This window comes from Theropithecus gelada, chromosome 2, assembly GCF_003255815.1.
Source record: "Theropithecus gelada isolate Dixy chromosome 2, Tgel_1.0, whole genome shotgun sequence".
Taxonomy (NCBI): domain Eukaryota; kingdom Metazoa; phylum Chordata; class Mammalia; order Primates; family Cercopithecidae; genus Theropithecus; species Theropithecus gelada.
In genome coordinates, this window is record NC_037669.1 from 53,860,579 (window position 1) to 53,880,028 (window position 19,450).

Here is a 19,450-nt window from a genome sequence, read left to right on the forward strand (position 1 = left end):
ACTGTTGTAAGGATTCATGCAACAAGGACCACGAGCCCCTGGGATCTAGTGCCTGCTTCCAAGGTAAGTCATGTTTAAGGTAAAACGAATGCTTCCTTTTCCTTATGATTAAGGCCACCATGAGAAAAGTGTCATAAGATTCTGTCCAGGATGATGCATTTACATAGCTGAACTCAGCATAAAAGGTGGCAGGGAGAGGAGGACTGAGGGAGGCCCACCATGTCCTTCTCCCTTTCAGAACAGATTCCCCCATCTCGGCTTCCTGCGTGGTACATAAGATAACTACTTTCTTAGTCCCCAAGCTCCCTTTTGATAAAAACTGCTGTGGACAGCATGACATGCACAACGGAAATGACAGTGGCTTCTCAAACACGTTCCCCAGGCTCTCTTTGAGCCCAGCCCCTAGAAGTTGCCAAGGAAAATCCAGAGCTCAAATCCCAATGCAGCTGAGGAGACTCATGCTTAGGTATCAAATGCCATCTAGAGAACAGGGCTCACACTAAAAATACAAAACAGGAAACACAGACCTCTCAATGTACAGGCACCATGCATTACTGCCCTTCATGTATTACTGAATATTCACAGCAACCCGGCAGGGCATGGTGGGTGGCTCATGCCTATAATCCCAGCTCTTAGGGAGGCTGAGGCGAGTGGATCACCTGGGGTCAGGAGTTTGACAGCAGCCTGGCCAACATGGTGAAACCCTGTCTCTACTAAAAATACAAAAATTAGTCGGGCATTGTGGCGGGCACCTGTAATCCCAGCTGCATGGGAGGCTGAGGCACAAGAATTGCTTGAACTGGGAGGCGAAGGTTACAGTGAGCCTAGATCACACCACTGCACTCCAGCCTGTGTGACAGAGCAAGACTCTGTCTCAAAAAATAAAAAATTAAAAAAAATTAAAAAATCACAGCAACCCTATGTGGTAGGTGCTATTATTGGCCCCCTTTTACAGCTGAGGAGACTGAGGAACAGAGAGGTTGCGTAATGTGCCCAAACCACACAGCTGGGAAGTGGCAGGTGCAAGTCCATGAAGGTCTGCCTCTAGAGATGTATGCTCATTCAGTCCCAGAATTTCCAACATGGAATCAGCCTCAGAAGGCCTCTGGTGTAACCTCTCACTCAACACAGAACTCTCTTCTGAGTACTTCTGACAGAATAGTTTCTGCTTGCTTACCACCAGTGACAGGGAGCTCACTATCTCCTGACACAGACCCTTTCTTCTTCAGAGACCTCTGACTATTAGAACATTTTTAAAGATGATGAGCTCTCTTCCTGTGTTCCTCGTTCTGGGGGCACCCAGACCACATCCCTCTCCTCCATGTGGTAGCGATTCAAGGAAAACACTCATGCCCAATGGACCCCAGAATTCTTTCCTTTCCAGGCAAAGTATCAGTATCTTCTCCCTCTTCAGAACTGGATTACACGGTACAAGTCATTCTTGTGGGTGGGTCTGCTCAACTGTGTTAAGTCATTCAACAAATTGCCTATTAAAATGGAAGATCATAATGCTGCCTCTGAACCTGAGAAATAAGTGTATTTTTTTCTCCTCTAACAAAAGGCTCACTGGGTTTAGGGTCTTGGAGCTCTGTGAGGAACTGAGGGAGAGCTTTTTCATGAAGTGCAAGGGCAGGGAGAGGCAGGTAGTGCCAGCAGACCAGAGTGCGCCAAGAGGGGGTAGGAGAAACTGGAAAGAGGAAATACAAGAACAAACTCCAGACATTTTGCTGTGAGTGGGGGTAGGCTGGTAGTAAAAGGGTAAATACAATTTGGGGAAGGTTTTTGGAAATGGTAGAAGCCTAAGGATGCTGAAATGTTGGTAGGAAGGGTCCAGTGGAGAAAAAGTGTTCAAGACTTGAGAAGAAACGGTTGTATTTTTAATTCCTCTTGCGTTGTCTCAGTTTCCCCATTTACTACCTCAGTGGATTGCCTGTTCTGCTTAGAAAGGCCAGTGAGCCACATGGGGAAACAAAAAGCAGTGCAGCTGCTGACCCATGAAATGGGAGGCCAAATCTCAGTGGCAACTCACAGAGCTACTCAGTGCCTGACCAGACTCTGGGCCTTCAATCCACCACACTTGTTAATGCTGCCACAAACCGGGTGTCCTTCCTTCACTGTCCTGGGTCAGAGTGTGCAGGCCAGAGTGAGCAAAGCCCTCAGACTTGTGGGAGAGCCGCTCCCCAATCCCTACTGAATCCCATCACTCATTGGAGTGGGCCCTCTGCCTAACATGGTAAATAAATGCTCTGTGAGTTAGGCAACACCAAAGAAAGCTTTCAACCCACAAGCCCCAAAGATATGTCCCCCAAACCAATGATTGTCACTTGCAGGTTTTTTTGTTTGTTTGTTTGTTTGTTTTTTCAATTTGCTCTTTGGACCCATCAACACCGAAATGGACATCTGCTGTTTTTGCCTACTTAGCATCCGTCTTTCCTTTTTGGGTAACAGTACCTCAATTTTACTTTGGAAAGCTACCTCTTCTCCACTCAGAGGTAGATTCAGGGCTGGCCACATGACCCAGGCTTGGCCAATCCAAGGATTTCTCTTGGCCACAGTGACTGGTTCATAGACAAGCATATGATGCAAGGCAAGTCAATGGGACACTTTTTTTTTTTTTTTTTTCTTTTCTGGGGATGTTAAGCTTGTAACTGCTGGGGGCATCACTGGCCATGAAGGAAGAGTCTACCTGAGAATTAAAGCCAACACGCAGGAAAGCAGAGTCTAGAGCAAAGGCAGACCAATATTAGCACATGACTTGAGTCCCTGGATCAGACCTGAAATCAGACCTATCCTAGAACATTTCATTTCAGAGGCCTATAAATTCCTCTTTTATTTAAGTCATGTTGAATTGAATTGTTCTCATTTCAAACTGAAGCTAATAGCAACATTTAGCTCTTAGAAAAACCCAGAGGATATGAGCCCAAATCTTCTAATCAAACCCGAATTACTGATGGACCAGCATTCACTGAGTTCATTCACCTGTATACTGTGCAGAGCCCTGTGTCAGACTCTGAAAGATGTACCACTCAGTTTTACATAGCACTCCATCTCTGTCCTCAGGTGAGATAAAACATTCACAAAACAATGTGCCCAGTAGCTAGGAGAAGACAGATGTGGGGAAAGAGAAACTTGTGCTAAGACAATCAGAGAAGGCTGCCTGGAGGAGGCACACCTTTCAATATTGGAGAAGAGATGAAAGAGGGCATGTTGGGCTTAAAGATTCATGTGAAAGGTGGGTATATTCTCAAATGATTTTTCCATCTTGCTCCCCTACCTCTATGGGGAAAAGTCTGTCATTTTCAGTCTGATGTTCACCATTAAACCAGCACCTTTACACAATACCCTTAGTCCTCCCCTTTTTTGACACAGTCTGTTGGTTCTCTGCTGTGAGGAATACTGAAATTAGCTACAGCCTCCAATTGTCTTCACTCCCTACCTGCTAGTATCTGATTTGAAGAAAAATCCATTTGCTTCCAGTTAATACTTAAAAGTCAATCTGTAAACTTTTTCTACTTTTCATATATATGCTATTATCTTCAAATTTTGCATATACTGTCTAGATTATCAGAACATACAACCATCACATAATAGCCTTTACTGATTGATTGAATGATTGATTGATTGATTGAGATGGGATCTTGCTATGTTGCCAAGGCTGGAGTGCAGTGGTGTGATCATGGCTCACAGCAGCCTTGAAATCTTGGGTTCAAATGATCCTTCTGCCTCAGCCTCCTGAGTAGCTGTGACTACAGGCATGCACCACCATGCCAGGCTCCTTATAGTCATTATTTAATGTGAATTTGATAGGTAACTATGAATTTAATGATCATCCCCAGCCCTTATGTTAATGCCTTTCCAGTCAATTTTGTTATCTGTAGCTTGTTCTGTAGTAAATTCCTCTGGAAAGGCTCATAGGAAATAATATTTGCTGAGTTCTTGCATGTTTAGAATAGTTGATCTGTCACTTTCATACTTGAAAGGCAATTTGGCTGTATATAAAATCCTTGGCTCTCTTTTTCTTTTCCTGAGTATCTGGAATATATTGCTTAGTTGTTTTCTGGCACAAAGTGCTGCTGTAGAAAAGTCTGGTGCCAATATAACTTGCTTCCCCTTATAAAGCACTTATTCTTTTGGTCTGGATGTCCAACAGGTTTTGTTCTATAATTTAATAAAGTCCAACAGTGACTAATCTGTGTTGATTTTCTCAGGCTCATGGTATATTTTTTCAAGATGCAAGTTCAAGTCTTCTCTTTCAGGAGAAAAAAGATTCCAAAATTATTGTTGTATTTATTCTCTTCCATTGCTTTGGGTCTCTTCTTTGGGGACTCGTATGCATGTTGGACCTTCTTTGTTCACCTTCTATACCTATCGCTTTTTCTTTCATTCTTTAAAAAGTCTTTGTTCATTTCTGACTTTATTTTTACATTGTTCCTCCTTTCCATCTTCTGTTTACTTTGTCATATTATCCATGGTCTGTATTCACTGTTATTCCTTCATTTTAGTTATTTTTTTTTTAAGTTTTTCTTTTGTAAGTTGTCCTTCCTGTCAGCTCTTTTTTAAAATAGTCTTTTTGTCTAACAATTTCATTTATGCTATTTGCCTCATAGTATCTATTGGTTTATTAATTTCCTTTAGCTTGTTTTGAAATATTAAGTTTCAGTGTTCCGCTGTTTTGTAAGTCTGTCTTTGTGCAATGCCTTGGGACAATATCCTCCCCATAATTATTTTCTTTATCATAGCTTTGCATAAGTTTTGATCACAGTCGTCTTCTGTTGCTCACGTGTAGGTGAGATAGATTTTCCTGTACTCTTAGGAGAGGATTTTCTTGTGTAGAGGAATGAGAGTGGTCCAGGATAGATTTTTCCAGACTCACAATCTGAACTTTCCTTCTTCTTTTATTGCCAAAAACTCTTAAAAACTATGGCCATACAGATAGTTCTTTCTGAAATTATTGTTCTCTATTATTTTCTCCCACTCCTATCCAAAATTTCTCCTTTCACTTCCTCTAGTGTCTCTGTCCTGCTCAATTTGGATTCTGCTTCCCGTAATTTCTTCTTAATGACAATGGGGCCTCAACTGGTTAGTGTGTAGTGTTCACAGGGCCCAGACCTCTGCCCAAATTTGTTGCAGTCCTCCCCTACTTCCTAGGGGTTAGAGACTGCATAGGCTCCCTCCTCGTTTGAGGTGATGTTCTCAGATAAGTCCACCAAGCTTCTACCCCCAAAGAGAGTCCTCTCCCAGTACATGTTAGAGCTTTCTGGGTTTCCTGGTGCTGGATCGTCAGAATTCCCTTTACCTTTATGTTCATCTTCATCTTATCCTGCAGAACTGATATCATGCAGATGTCATTGCTGTTGGCATCTGGCCCCATCTATTCACATTTTGTGGTTCATGGAGTCACCTAGTTGTGCTGAAGGTGCTGTCCATAGGGTTTTTGTTTTACTACTCTTGTTTCTCTGTTTGGATGGGAAGATCCTAGGAAGTTAAAACAATTTTTTTTTTTTTCTGTTGCCACCTTATCTTCTTGATTCTCAAGAAATCTTTAGAGGGCAGGTTATAGAAGATTGATCTTGGCTGGATGAATACCCAGATATGATGGGTAGGGGTGCAACACTAGAGGGTGATCCAGGTTTTTTTAAGGGTGGTTGAAGGTATAAAGTGGGGAAATGGGTATTAATTTGGAGAAGGGAAGTTTGAGACATCAAGTGAGATGTTCAAGAGACACATGGAAAGTCTGGGGCTACATATAGATGTCTGGGCTAGAGACATAGATTTGAACATCATCAGGATTTTAGCAGCAACTTAACATCTCCCTGACTCCAGATCTAACATTTTCTTCCCTGGCCTCTTCTATTTTTCACATTTGAAAAACCAATTTTGAGATCAGCTTTTCTGCTGAGACACATGCTCATTTGGGCATAGCAGAGCCTGAGAATGTATGGGATTGGATTTCTTGAAAACATCCCATGAAGAACCATGGGATGCTTTCACATGGAGTCTGCATCATTAGGCTCCTTTACAGAAAGCATAACTGATATATGTTTGTGTTCTTACACAGATGCCTGTGGTTGTGAAAATGCAACATGGCTCCAATTGTCATCCTTGCCTCTCAGTCTAGAAAGGAACTAATTAACTCATCAGTGAGGTGGTGTATTTGTTAAGATAATTACTGCTAGGTTATGTTGTATTAAACAATAAATCCCCAGATTTCAGTAGTTTAGCACAATAAAAGTTTATTTCTCACCCACACAAAGATTAAAGCACAACCCCTGTGAAGGGGCTCTCTTCCACCCAATGATTTGTGATATTAAGTGTTTTTCCTTTATGATACCACCATCTCTTAACACAAGCTTCCAGCACAGCCTCTGAGGCAGAGAAACTGGAGGTTTGCTTGGGAAAGTTTTAAGGGTTAGGCCTGAGGGTTTCTGTCACTCCCAAATACACATTATTGGCCACATCCAAGTGACTTGGTTGCAACCTAAAGACAAGGAAGTCTGGGGAATGTAGTCTTCCCATTTACTCAGGAAGAGAAAAATAAATGACTGGTGAACACAGCATTATCTCCGCCAAAGCATTATTTCAAGTCTATTTCACCTACAGCTACTTTCTTCAACTAAAAATCCCACAAGCACAAACAAACAAAATCATAGTGGCCATTAGAATGACTTGGCAAAAGGGGAAAAGAAAGTTAGTAAAATAAGCTAACAGAACATTCATGAACCAGCCCTTCCATCGCTTTGGTAATGACTTAAGAAGTGAAAAACTTGAGTTAATGTTTGTTGAAACCTACTGCATACTACAGACTCTCATGTACACAATCTCATAATTTGCCTAATGATCTTACTAGGTAAGTATTATTGTCTCCATTTTTTTCAGAAGTGGAAATAGGCTCCTGCAAAGTCAAACAGCTTATAAGGGAGAGAGTTGGGTTTGAACCCAGCGCGTTCTGGCTCTACACTTTACAGAGAAAAACTAGGACCTCCTGGTCTGCCGAGTAGGCCTGGAGTCTCAGCTGGGATTTAAACGCTCTGCAGCTGTCAAGTCAAACAGAACAAAGGCAACCCCACCTCAATGAAAGGAAGACCAGGCAACTGAGCCTACTGACCAGCATCTCCCAGGACGCTACAAAGGGAGCAGCTCAGCAGAGAAAGGGCTTCCTATTTCTCAACACAATTTGAAGGGAAAACAGTCTCAACAAAACAAACCCTAAGGAAGCTGGGTCAGCAGCTGAGAAAGGGATCACTCCCCATGTTCTGCAGCAATGAATGGGGGGCGTTCTGGCAGCACAGCTGTGGGCGGTCCACATTCAGATGTTTGGAGGACAGATTTGCATGGGAACAGGGGAGTGGGGCCCCTTTAGAAGAGAGGTGGTCCCGCCTCCAGCTCTGGGGCAACCTCACCTCTTTCAAGGCAACTGGTTCCAATGAGCCCTGGTGCACGGTAGGTACAGAGAACAATGAATAAGGGTGTAGCCCACCTTCCCAGCTAGGGCCACAGGGCTGCACAGAGTAGCTCCTTGATGACATTTGCTGGGAGAAGCAAGAAAGGATGGATGGACGAGGACAAATTTTCCCCACCCACACTTTAGCTACAGTCATCATGACGGATACTCAGCATACGCTGTCCCAGTCCACATGGACAGCACCTCACAGTTTACAAGACTGTATGTCCTATGACCTGTGTATCCCACACACTGCTCTGAGGTGAGCATTGTCATCCCCAGGTTAGACACAGGTGAGCTGCTGGAAACATGCTCACCTTTTCTCCACATTTCTGCCTTGATCATGCAAGTAGAATGTCTAATTTCTTAGATGTTTGGGGGAGAAAGCTTCACTTCTTTTTCCTACCTCTTCGAGTAACTTATCCAATAGGGGAGACTGGGGAGACGGTCATCGTGCATATGTGGGCAGCATGTCTCTCACACACACAGAACATGAAATAACATTTGTGAAACAAACCTCCAGCACTGGAGCCCTCATGAGCAGCAGGTGCTTAGTCAACATTTATTCCCTCTCAGGATATTCCAGTACTCAAAAACCTGGAGGAAATGAAAAAGCCTATTCCCTCTTCCCCCCACCATAAGCATGCATTTAGTGTCTACCATGTGCCAGGCACGAGTCCCAGGAATGGAGGCTGAAGCTGTCACTAAATGTTACAGAGCTCCTACCCTTAAGGAGCTTACACTTTAGCAGGAGAGATAGAGAGCAAGCAAAGGCAGATAAGCTCTCAAACAACATCTGGCAGAGAGGAGCAACTTGTGGGGAGGGGCATGGGAGATGAGTTCAGTGTAGTAGTGAGTTCAGTGGCAGTAGGGGCCAGGGTCCCGCCTACCCATGAAGGTACAAATGCTGCTCTGGGATTTTCTACAGCATCTATGGCAGCACAGCTTTCAGAAAAAGCTACCCTAGAAATGTGATTTCAAATCTGCAAAGAGAGCCACCGGTCAGAGCAGAAGGGCACGCCTCTGCTTGTCACCAAAGCCAGCATCAGCAGGCCGACCAATTAAATCCATCTCTATGTCCTGGAATTGGCTGGTGTTTGCTGTGGTAATGCCTTAGGTCTTTGACAAATGCAGCATTAACCCATCCTGCCATGAAAGCACCAGTAAGAGGGTGTATGATGATAGTCATGCTGATGATCACAATGACACCAACTAACTTTTCTTAGCACCTATGACATACCAGATGGAAAGCGCTGTACAGGTATTAAACTCACCTCATCTACACTGTTAAGGTGGGTGCCATTGTTATTTATTAGCTCCCTTTTATAGATGAAAAAACTAACACCCAGGGAGAGGGAGTCACTTGTCATTTACTTTAGAGAAATGTACACACTGGCCAGTGTGAGGAGTCACTTTGGGCTTACAAACAAACGAATCTTCTAATTGCCCCGGGAACCTAGCCCACGTTGGGAGAAGGCACTGAAACACCAAGCCAAAGGGGCCTAAGTTAAACAAGAGAGCTCTAGCCAGGCTGCATGCCTTAAGCCTTGCAGGGGCTTACTGAAAAGGGCAAAAACTTTGGGGTCAGCAGACCCAGCTTGGAGCTCTACTCTTCTGCTTACTGCTAAGCAACCCTGGGCAAATTACTTCACCTCTTTGAACCTCAACTTCCTTGCCTGTGAAAGAAAGACATAATGAATGTAAAGTGTATAGTGGAGTACCTGGTACCATCCCCTTAATCTGGTTTCTTTTGGTGGCTGACGATACTCAATTATACTATGCAAACAAGCTCCCACGTCCTTTCCAACATCCCAGCTTCCGTTCCCATCAGGTGAACTAATCAGATTTCTGAGAAGCACAAAAGCTGAACAGCCCATCACTAAAGCAGATACACATGCCTCTTAGGGCTACCAGCTTGGGTCCAACAGGGATGGATGAGAAGAACCAACACTTCATCCCTCCTAGGCTGCTTGCTTTTCCAGCGCCTGGCCAAGAAGATGCGTGAAAACCGCCAGACCCAACAGCACATGCGGTATGGGCTTTTGGATCCAAGAAGCCAGAACAGAGCTTGGTGGCCCTCCTGGGGCTTCCAACCCACAGCCTTTTCTTTCTTCGACATTTTCCTTCAAACAGACAGCTACACACACACACACAGACACACACCCACAGACTCACACACACACACACAGACACACGCACACACAACTTTTGTAAGCAGAGCCTTAGTTTGAGGCAAAAATATAACTTATATGGCCCGGCAGAAAATGGCTGAATTAAGCTCTTTCTTTTTGCCTTTTATATTGGTAAGGATTCTCAAAAGATTAAAAGTAGGTTAGGAGAATAATAAAACAGCTGTGTTTCCAGTGTGTACCTGACAACGGCTTTTGTAGAAGTGAATGATTACATGAAAATCACTTCCTTCCCACCTCTTTCTCAGCCTCCTCTGGGTTGCTAGGCGCCCTTGCTCCTTCTTTCGGCTAATGCCACATACAGAAGCTGATGAATACAGTATGGCCATTATGAGGAAAGGGGAGTCTGGGAGAGGGATTCAAATGCTCCCTCCCTGGTGGATTCCATGGGGGGAGAGGGCTTTGGTGGAGACGACTTTGGAGATATTTAAATGCTAATGTGCTGGGCAGGCGGGCAGGGCCAGTGGGAACAGTGGTGGGAAGGGACTGAGGCTCTTGGCCTGTAAACCCAACTGGAAATATGTTCTGCAGCCTCTCGCTCTGGTGCCAAGCCCTTCCCTGGGCAGCCGGCCCTGCGGCCAACCAGGGCCCTGCCAGTAAAGTGTCACTGGGCTAAAGGGTTGCGCTGCGGGTGGTGAGGAGCCGTTCAGTTCTGTGCAGGGGGAGTTTGGGTGTGTAGGCTGACCCCAGTGGCCCCTTTGTGTGGAGCAGGGAACGAGGGTGACTGTGGCGGGGCTTTTGCCCAGGAGGCTGGACAGCCATGTCCAGGCATGGAGAGTGCAGAGGGCAGATGGGCAGTTGGCCTCCCCTTAATCTATCACATCAGTTGCTTGAGCCCCATTTTACCAAAATGCTAAATGCAGGAGGCTCAGAGAAGGATGAGCCTGAGCAACGCCTGAAGATGGCAATTCCCAGCCCCAAGCTCTTCCCAGGATGTCCACACAGACTCAGGGAAAGACAGTTTAGACCAGGCTTTTCCCCAAGGAGTGCTGCTTAAGGAGGAGGCTCTTGGCATCTTGGACAAGACAATTCACTGGGCAGGACTGTCCCGCTCCCTGTAGGATGTCTACCCACCAGCCCCCACTCTCCAAATGCTAGAGGTCTCCCAGTCATTCTAGCAGCCAAAACTACACCCCCACTTGTTTGTAAATGACCCCAGGCCAGCAGTGCTACCTAGTCCTGGCTAGAAGCCACTGAGGCAGGGGAAGTCAGAGCGGGCAATGATTGTGGGGCTGCAGAACCCACATCCCATGGGCAACACTGGGCCAGGGGCTCCCAGCCCAAGCCAGACTTCAGCTCCCAATCAGGCAGCCTGATCAGGCAGGTTCTTTTGTGTCAGCCGAGCAAGCTGTTAGGATGAAGCCTCATCATCTCCCCCTAGAACCACATTTCTTTGCTAATAACCATGGAACTTGTTCAAAGCCAGGAAATGAAATGCCAAGCCAGGGTGCTCCATGCGCTGGAGGACCCGAATGGGAGCTAAACTTCAAGCAATAGAAAAGATGTCCTTGGGAGGAGAACAGAAAAGAAAACAGCCGCAATGGTGAAGGTAATCACTTCTGTGTCTGGCTGCAGATAGATGAATATCTGAGATCATATTGTGGCATTCATTGTTTATTGTCGGTCTCCCCCAACTAGAATGGAAGCTTCCCGAGAGCAGGGTGCTCTGCTTTCTCACTGCTGAATCCCCAACCCTTTGCGCATTGCTGGTGCAGGATAAGCACTCAAGAAATGTCTATAGGGTGCCCACAGCTGCTTAGGGTCTCCAGCACACAGGAAAGGAGTGCTCAAAGCTCACACCGAGTCCTAACTACCAGGCCAAGTGGAGAACATACTGGACTGAGAGGGACAGGACACCTGGATCCAATTGCAGCTTGCCCTTAAAGTTCCTGTGTGTTCTCCCTAAAGTTCATTGTTTTCTCCTAGCCCCAGTTTTCCAACTTGTAAAATAAGGGAACTACATTGCAAAGGAGATGGCAACTATGTGACATGCACATCCAACCCCCATTTCTGCCCAGGGGAGGCATTACTGATCAATCACAGCACTCTTCTGCCTTCAGTGTAGCTATGGGGAAAGACATCCACCACCTGTCAGAGATAGTGAGTGAGCAGAAACCTGCAAGACAGAATCGTCCAGCCCAGCCATCCCAGGCTTTATAACAGGGTTATGGTTTTGGGTCAGCTGAACCCATTTTACATGGGGCGTTTCAACCTTGCAGTTTTAAGAGCCCAGGAAGACACTGGAACACCTGTGTTTAAGCTCCTGCTCCATACTAGGGACAAACTTCACATGAAACACAAGGGACACAGAAAGGAAGGAGGAAAATGACACCATACTCATGGAGATATGTGTTTTTAGTGGATTTCTGGCACTTATGCTGGCCTAGAAGGCTGGCAGAAAGTGGCAGGCTATTCCAGTGGAACAAATGCTACAAACAAAGGCCTAGAGGGCAGGAAAGGAGAAATCTGTCAGAAGCTGCCCAGCAGAAATGCTTCTAAGCAAGAGGCTGAGAGGGGAGATGGAATAGACCTTCTAGAGCCTCATGGAATTCACAGAGCTGGTGTTTCATTCATCTCTGTACCTTTGGGCAGAAGCCACTCAAAGTTCCCAAGTAGGAGAATGCTTGTGGCAGCCATATCAAGGATATAGAAAGACACCGCTCAATTCTGTGTGAAACAGAATTCTGACAGTGAATGGGAACACACTCAAATTTATGCCCCAAGGAGCCTCCCAGGGGATATCTGTGGTGGCTGAGGAGTGGGAACAGGCACAGCCAACAGTGGAAGAGCCTCTTCCCTGCCTGAGAGCTCCAGTCTTGGGATGAGCTCCTGTGGCTAGAAGGAACCAAGCACAGTCAGAGACAGAGAGAGGAAATTTCTGCATTGATATGGTTTGTCACTGTGTCCCATCCAAATCTCATCTTGAGTTGTACTTGCATAATTTCCACATGTTGTGGGAGGGACCCAGTGGGAGATAACTGAATCATGGGAGCGGTTCCCCCATACTGTTCTCATGGTAGTGAATACATCTCATGAGATCTGATGGTTTGATAAGGGGAAACCTGTTTTGCTTGGCTCTCATTCTCTCTCTTGCTGCCACCACGTGAGACATGCCTTTCATTTTCTGCCACGATTGTGAGACTTCCCCAGCTGCATGGAACTGTAAGTCCAATAAACCTCTTTCTTTTGTGAATTGCCCAGTCTCAGGTATGTCTTTATCAGCAACGTGAAAATGGACTACTACAGTAAATTAGTATTGGGAGTGGGGTGCTGCTAAAAAGATACCCAAAAATGTGGAAGCGACTTTGGAAATCGGTAACAGGCAAAGGTTGGGACAGTTTAAAGGGCTCAGAAAAATGTGGGAAAGTGTGGAACTCCCTCGAGATTTGTTGAATGGCTTTGACAAAAATGCTGATAATGACATGGACAATGAAATCCAGGCTGAGGTGGTCTCAGATGGAGATGAGGAACTTGTTGGAAACTGGAGCAAACGTGACTCTTGTGTTTTAGCAAAGAGGCTGGTAGCATTTTGCCACTATCCTAGATATTTGCGGAACTTTGAACTTAAGAGAGATGATTTAGGGTATCTGGTGGAAGAAATTTCTAAGCAGCAAAGCATTTAAGAGGTGACTTGGGTTCTGTTGAAGGCATTCAGTTTTATAAGGGAAGCAGAGCATAAAAGTTTGGAAAATTTGTAGCAATGTGATAGAAAAGAAAAACCTACCGCATGTTCTCACTCATAGGTGGGAACTGAACAATGAGATCACTTGGACTCGGGAAGGGGAACATCACACACCGGGACCTATGATGGGGACGGGGGAGGAGGGAGGGATTGCATTGGGAGTTATACCTGATGTAAATGACGAGTTGATGGGTGCTGACGAGTTAATGGGTGCAGCACACCAACATGGCACAAGTATACATATGTAACAAACCTGCACGTTGTGCACATGTACCCTAGAACTTAAAGTATAATAATAAAAAAAAAAAAGGAAAGAAAAACCCATTTTCTGAGGAGAAATTCAAGCAGACTGCAGACATTTGCCTAAGTAATGACGAGCCAAATGTTAATCCCCAAGACAATGGGGAAAATGTCTCCAGGGCATGTCAGAAGTCTTCACAGCAGCCCCTCCCATCACAGGCCCACAGGCCTAGGAGAAAATGGTGTCCTGGGCTGGTCCCAGAGTTCCTGTCTCATGCTATCTGCAGCCTGGGGACATGGTGCCCTGCATCCCAGCCACTCCAGTCATGGCTGAAAGGGGCCAATGTAGAGCTCCGGTCATGGCTTCAGAGGGTGCAAGCCCCAAGCCTTGGCAGCTTCCACATGGTTTTGGGCCTGGAAGTGCACAGAAGTCAAGAATTGGGGTTTGGGAATCTCTGCCTAGATTTCAGAAGATGTATGGAAATGCCTGGACGTCCAGATAGAAGTTTGCTACAGGGGCAGGGTGCTCATGGAGAACCTCTGCTAAGGCAGTGCAGAAGGGAAATGTGGGGTCAGAACCTCCACACAGAGTCCCTACTGGGACACCACCTAGTGGAGCTGTGAGAAAAGGGCCACTGTCCTGCAGACCCCAGAATGGTAGATACACTGACAGTTTGCACCCTGTGCCTGGAAAAGTCGCTGACACTCAACACTAGCCGGTGAAAGCAGCCGGGAGGGAGGCTGTACCCTGCAAAGCCACAGGGGTGGAGCTGCCCAAGACCATGGGAATTCACCCCTTGGATCAGCGTGACCGTGACCTGGATATGAGACATGGATTCAAAGGAGATCATTTTGGAGCTTTAAGATTTGACCACCCTGCTGACCAGACCTGTATGGGCCCTGTAGCCCCTTTGTTTTGGCCAACTCCTTTCATTTGGAACAGTTGTATTTACCTAATGCCTGTACCTCCACTGTATCTAGGAAGTAATTAACTTGCTTTTGATTTTACAGACTCATAGGCAGAAGGGACTTGCCTTGTTTCAGATGAGACTTTGGACTGTGGACTTTTTAGTTAATGCTGAAATGAGTTAAGACTTTGGGGGACTGTTGGGAAGGCATGATTGGTTTTGAAATGTGAAGACATGAGGTCTGGGAGGAGCCAGGGGCAGAATGTTATGGTTTGGCTCTGTGTCCCCACTCAAATCTCATCTCGAATTGTATTCCCACAATTCCTACGTTTTATAGGAGGGACCTGGTGGGAGATAATTGAATCACGGGGGCAGTTTCCCCCACACTTGTTCTCATGGTAGTGAATAAGTCTCACGAGATCTGATGGTTTGATAAGGGGAAACCCTTTCACTTGGCTCTCAACCTCTGTCTTGCCACCACCACGTGAGATGTGCCTTTCTTCTTCTGCCATGACTGTGAGGCTTCCCCAGCCATGTGGAACTGTAAGACCAATAAACCTCTTTCTTTTGTAAATTGTCCAGTCTCAGGTATGTGTTTATCAGCAACGTGAATATGGACTAATACATGTATTGCATTGGAACTCAGGGCAAAAGGTGTTTGGGGCTTTCTGCTGCTAAGAAGCTTAATGTTAAGGGGTCTATGCCCCTCATCATTTCCTGAGCACTCTGTATAGCACATGGAGACTATAGCAAGAATGAAGCTCCCCACCCCGTGCTCAGGGCCTTGCAATCTAGAAAGCATATGAGGAAAAAGAAAGTCGAGCAAGCCCCTGATATCATCCGTCTGTGATTGACAGATTCATCTGAGCAGTTCTTAAACCTTATTTTTAGCTGTTTCCCTTCTGGGTGAGGTAGAAGCTTTCCACGGGTCAAGAGAGAAAGGAGAGCAGGTATAAAATCTCACAAAATCAGACAGATCTGGTTGAGTTCCAGCTCTGCTGGGCCACCTTGAGGAGGTCACTTCTTTGAGCCTCAGTTTCTTTGTGGGTACAATGGGGAAAATCATCATTTCAAGCTGCCAGAGTTGTTCTGAAGACAAAATGAGACTAGGTTTGTAGAGTGTGCACAGAGTACCTGGCTCACAGTAAATGCTAAGTGGCTAGAGAGGGGTCATTCATTTGGGCCTGAAAAAGCATCTTTGAAGGTGTGTGTGGGGCTGACTGGGTAGGTCCCACTTGGGGTAACAGAAGAAAAGCCAGCTTTTCTAGCCCTGGGAGGAGCTGGCCTCAGAGGCCCTGACTGTCTCCTCCCCACCCTGGTGTGAATGTTCTACAAAGGACAGGAGGCCAGGCCCACCTGTTCTGTCCCAGAAATGCTACAACAGCTGGCCCTGCCCAGCCTTCACTGCAGGGTCAATGCCTCCTCTCCCAGGCCTAGTGGACAGACCTCAAGGAACCGGGCCTTGGGGCCTCTCAGTCTCTCTGCAGGCATTCGCCTTGGGCAGCATTAGGAGTGAGAAAGGAGGAGACATCCTCTCCTCATGGGCCATTGAGAAGCCACGTGAGCTGCCCATATGAGCATCACCTGCACATGCAAAGATGACCTTTGCTCCTAAAAAAGTTTACATGGGTAAATGTGTGCCATGGTGGTTTGCTGCACCTACCAACCCATCACCTAGGTAGTAAGCCCCATACGCATTAGCTATTTATCCTGATGCTCTCCCTCCCTCTATTCCCCAACATGCCCTGGTGTGTGTTGTTTCCCTCCCTGTGTCTATGTGTTCTTATTGTTCAGCTCCCACTTATAAGCAAGAACATGCGGTGTTTGGTTTCCTGTCCCTGTGTTAGTTTGCTGAGGATAATGGCTTCCAGCTCCATTCATGTCCCTGCAAAGGACATGATCTCAGTCTTTTTTATGGCTGCATAATATTCCATGGTGCATATGTCCTGCACATATATCCTGGAACTTAAATAAAATAAAATTAGGAAAAAAAAGTACCAAGTTCCCAAGAGTCATTAGTCCAAACTTCATGTTGTCTTCATATTTCTACAAAAAGTAATATTACCAACTTTCTTTTTTAATCAATAAAATGCACTCAAATTAAAAAAATTAAATTTTAAAAAAGGTGAGTGGATTCTCTTGCATTATCTCAGCAGCAGAAAACCAGCCCTTGGAATCCTCACCAGCCTCCCTCTCTTTACTGGGCACTTCCAGGCTGTTTTTCTCCCTCAGTTCTCACAATAACACCATAGGCTGGTACTATTATCATCTCCACTTCACAGAGGAAGAACACGAGGCCCTGGGAGATCACTCAGCTGATGCCTAGAAGACTCAATCCCAGATCTGTATGATCCCAAAGCCCTCACTTTTTAAAAAATATGCTCCAAATTATTTTATTTAATTTTTAATTGACAAAAATTCTATATATTTGTGGTTTAGACATGATGTTTTGAAATTCATAAACACTATGGAAAGGCTAAATCAGGCTAAATAACATATGCATTGCCTTGCTTACTTTCTGTGTGGTGAGAACACTTAATATTATTCTCTTAGTGATTTTCAAGTACACATGATTGTATTGCATGTCATTGCCTATGTCACCACGCTGTACGATAGATCTCCTGAACTCACTCCACCTGTGGCATTGACATCTTATATCCTTTGACCCGATCTCTCCAACCCTGCCCACCCAACCCCTGGGAACCACCATTCTACTCTCTGCTCCTGTGAGTTTGACTTTTCTAGATTCTACACACAGAGTAAGTGAGATCACGTGGTGTTTGTCTTTCTGTGCAGTGTCCAGCTGCAGCTCACTTTCATCTTCCCAGTAGACTGCCATCATCTTTACCAAGAGGAGAGGTGGTGTAAATGAGCCTGGAGCCAAACGCTCTTATCCTGTCTCTCTGTTCTCCGCAGGCCCAATGTCCAAACCAATTTCACTGCTTGACACTCACTGACCTGCCTGCCCTGCTTACATACCATTCTCCTTCCACCTCTCAGGTCCTGCCAGCCTTCAGGGTCGCACTGCCACCTGCTCACACGGCCTCTCCTATGCTCATCTGAATGGAAGAGGCAACAGCTTTAAATGGCTCCAGTTCCTTGGGAATCTGACTAATGGAGCATCCTGGTTCACATAGGCCAGTGGGAGCAGCAGGACCCAGGGGCCTGGGGGAATGGGTAAACATGCAGGGCTGTGTCAGGCAGGAAACCAGGAGGGGCGGCTAACCTCGGTGGATTAACGGGAGATGGCAGGCCACCACAACATGCCCTCCTGGATAATGTGTGGGACACAGTGGCCTTGGCTTTGGGGCAAAGCCACTGTGAGGGAGGGGCTGTCTTCATTCCTCATGCTTCCCTCAGAGATTTTTCAGGGCTTTGGGTTGAGCCGCAAAGCCAAGAATGATTAGGTAAAAATAAAGTAAGTTACAGACATCAATGCCAACATGCTTAAGGCTGAAGTGTACCGACGTCTACAACTTACTTTGAAGTGTATCAAAAAATAAAATAGAATGCATGGATGGGGCTAGAAAGGTTTGTGGTGAAGTTGACATAGTGAAACACCCATGGTAGAGTCCAGGGGGTGGGCATGTGGGTGTTCCCTGTGCAGGCAGAACCAACCCACAAGACAGCAGAAGGAATACTCTTGTCCCACAGTGGGAACTGGCGGTCTCACTGGAAGAGATGCGTTCATGACACTTCTCAGGAATCCTTTTGTGAGACTATGCTTTGTGCCCAGTAACTCATGCTTGTATTGGGGCAGGGGGGCGGGAACTGAGGAAACTCCTACCCTGCCCAGGTGATGTCAGAAACCAAAACCAATGTCAGTCTCAGATCAGAAAAACTGAGTTTTCTGGGATCAGTTGTCTCCTCCTTGACATCCCCTCAAAGATTAAAAACACCTCTGAACTCCTGATATTATCCATCTATGATTCACAGATTCATCTGAGCAGTTGTTAAACCTCATTTTCAGCTGTTCCCCTTCTGGGCAAGGTATAAGTCTTTCATGAGTCAAGAGAGAAAGGGGAGCAAGTATAAGAAGATAGAAGTTTGTATTCCTCCAACCTCACCTTGCACAAACCTATGGATTAATTTTATATTCTGTCTCTGAGGTATTCACTAAAGAGGTCTGTACCTGTTATTTATTTTCCTCATCTGTCTTTCTTAGGGAATATTTTCTTTAAAGCTCCGAACAGGTGACAGGACTGGAGAAGAACAATTATCATGGTACCCACTGTCCCAGGCAGGAGCTTAACTCTGAGATGACAAACACATTCTACAATATGCACTTAATGAGCAGCTACTATGTGCTAGGCAGTTTGCAAGCCATCATAGGAGAGGTAGAGTTGAATAAAATGTTCACATTCTGGAAGGGTTGGTCAAGTGTAGCTTGGATTAACCCCCAGGAAAGTTAATCATACGCTTGCTTAGAATGACATTCACCCAACCCGTTTCCCCCACGCACTCCCACAGCCTTGGGAAATCCTAATGCACTATCATCTATAACCTTGGAGACGTGCAGTTTCCCCCTTCCAGGTGATTTATGATATAAAAATCTTCTCATGACCACAGGTAAATCATCCCTTCTCTCTGGGCTTTATCTCCCCCAAAGTACATTTTAAAGAATAATTTCTGGGCTTTGCCAGCTTTTATTAGTCAGACACATACAACTGCTAATAGGAACTTCCTGTCAGCACAACATGGCCCGTGTTGGTGGGTCATAAGGGGGAAAATAAAAGGGATTATTGATAGTAAAAAAAAAGTGGAAGACAGTGATTTTACTACACTCCCATTTTACGGCTGACGGAACTCTGGCACAGGGAAGTACAGTGACAGTTCAAAGTCGGTGGTGTAGCTAGGTTTCCTGATTCTCAGCCTGGGAGTTTCCTACCATGCAACAATGCCTCCTGGGGTGAGCAGTGGGACGTGAAGGACTGAGATGGATACAGCATAGGAGGCTAAGCAGCACCCACTGGCCTCTACTGTTTGGAAC

The 19,450-nt window shown here is 45.7% G+C and overlaps 1 protein-coding gene across 2 annotated transcripts in view; it reads right to left on the minus strand.

Moving 5' to 3' along the window:
* The window catches only part of SLC6A11 (solute carrier family 6 member 11), a 121,336-nt gene that overhangs the window by 27,523 nt on the left and 74,363 nt on the right, over nt 1–19,450 (minus strand). The window lies entirely within an intron of this gene.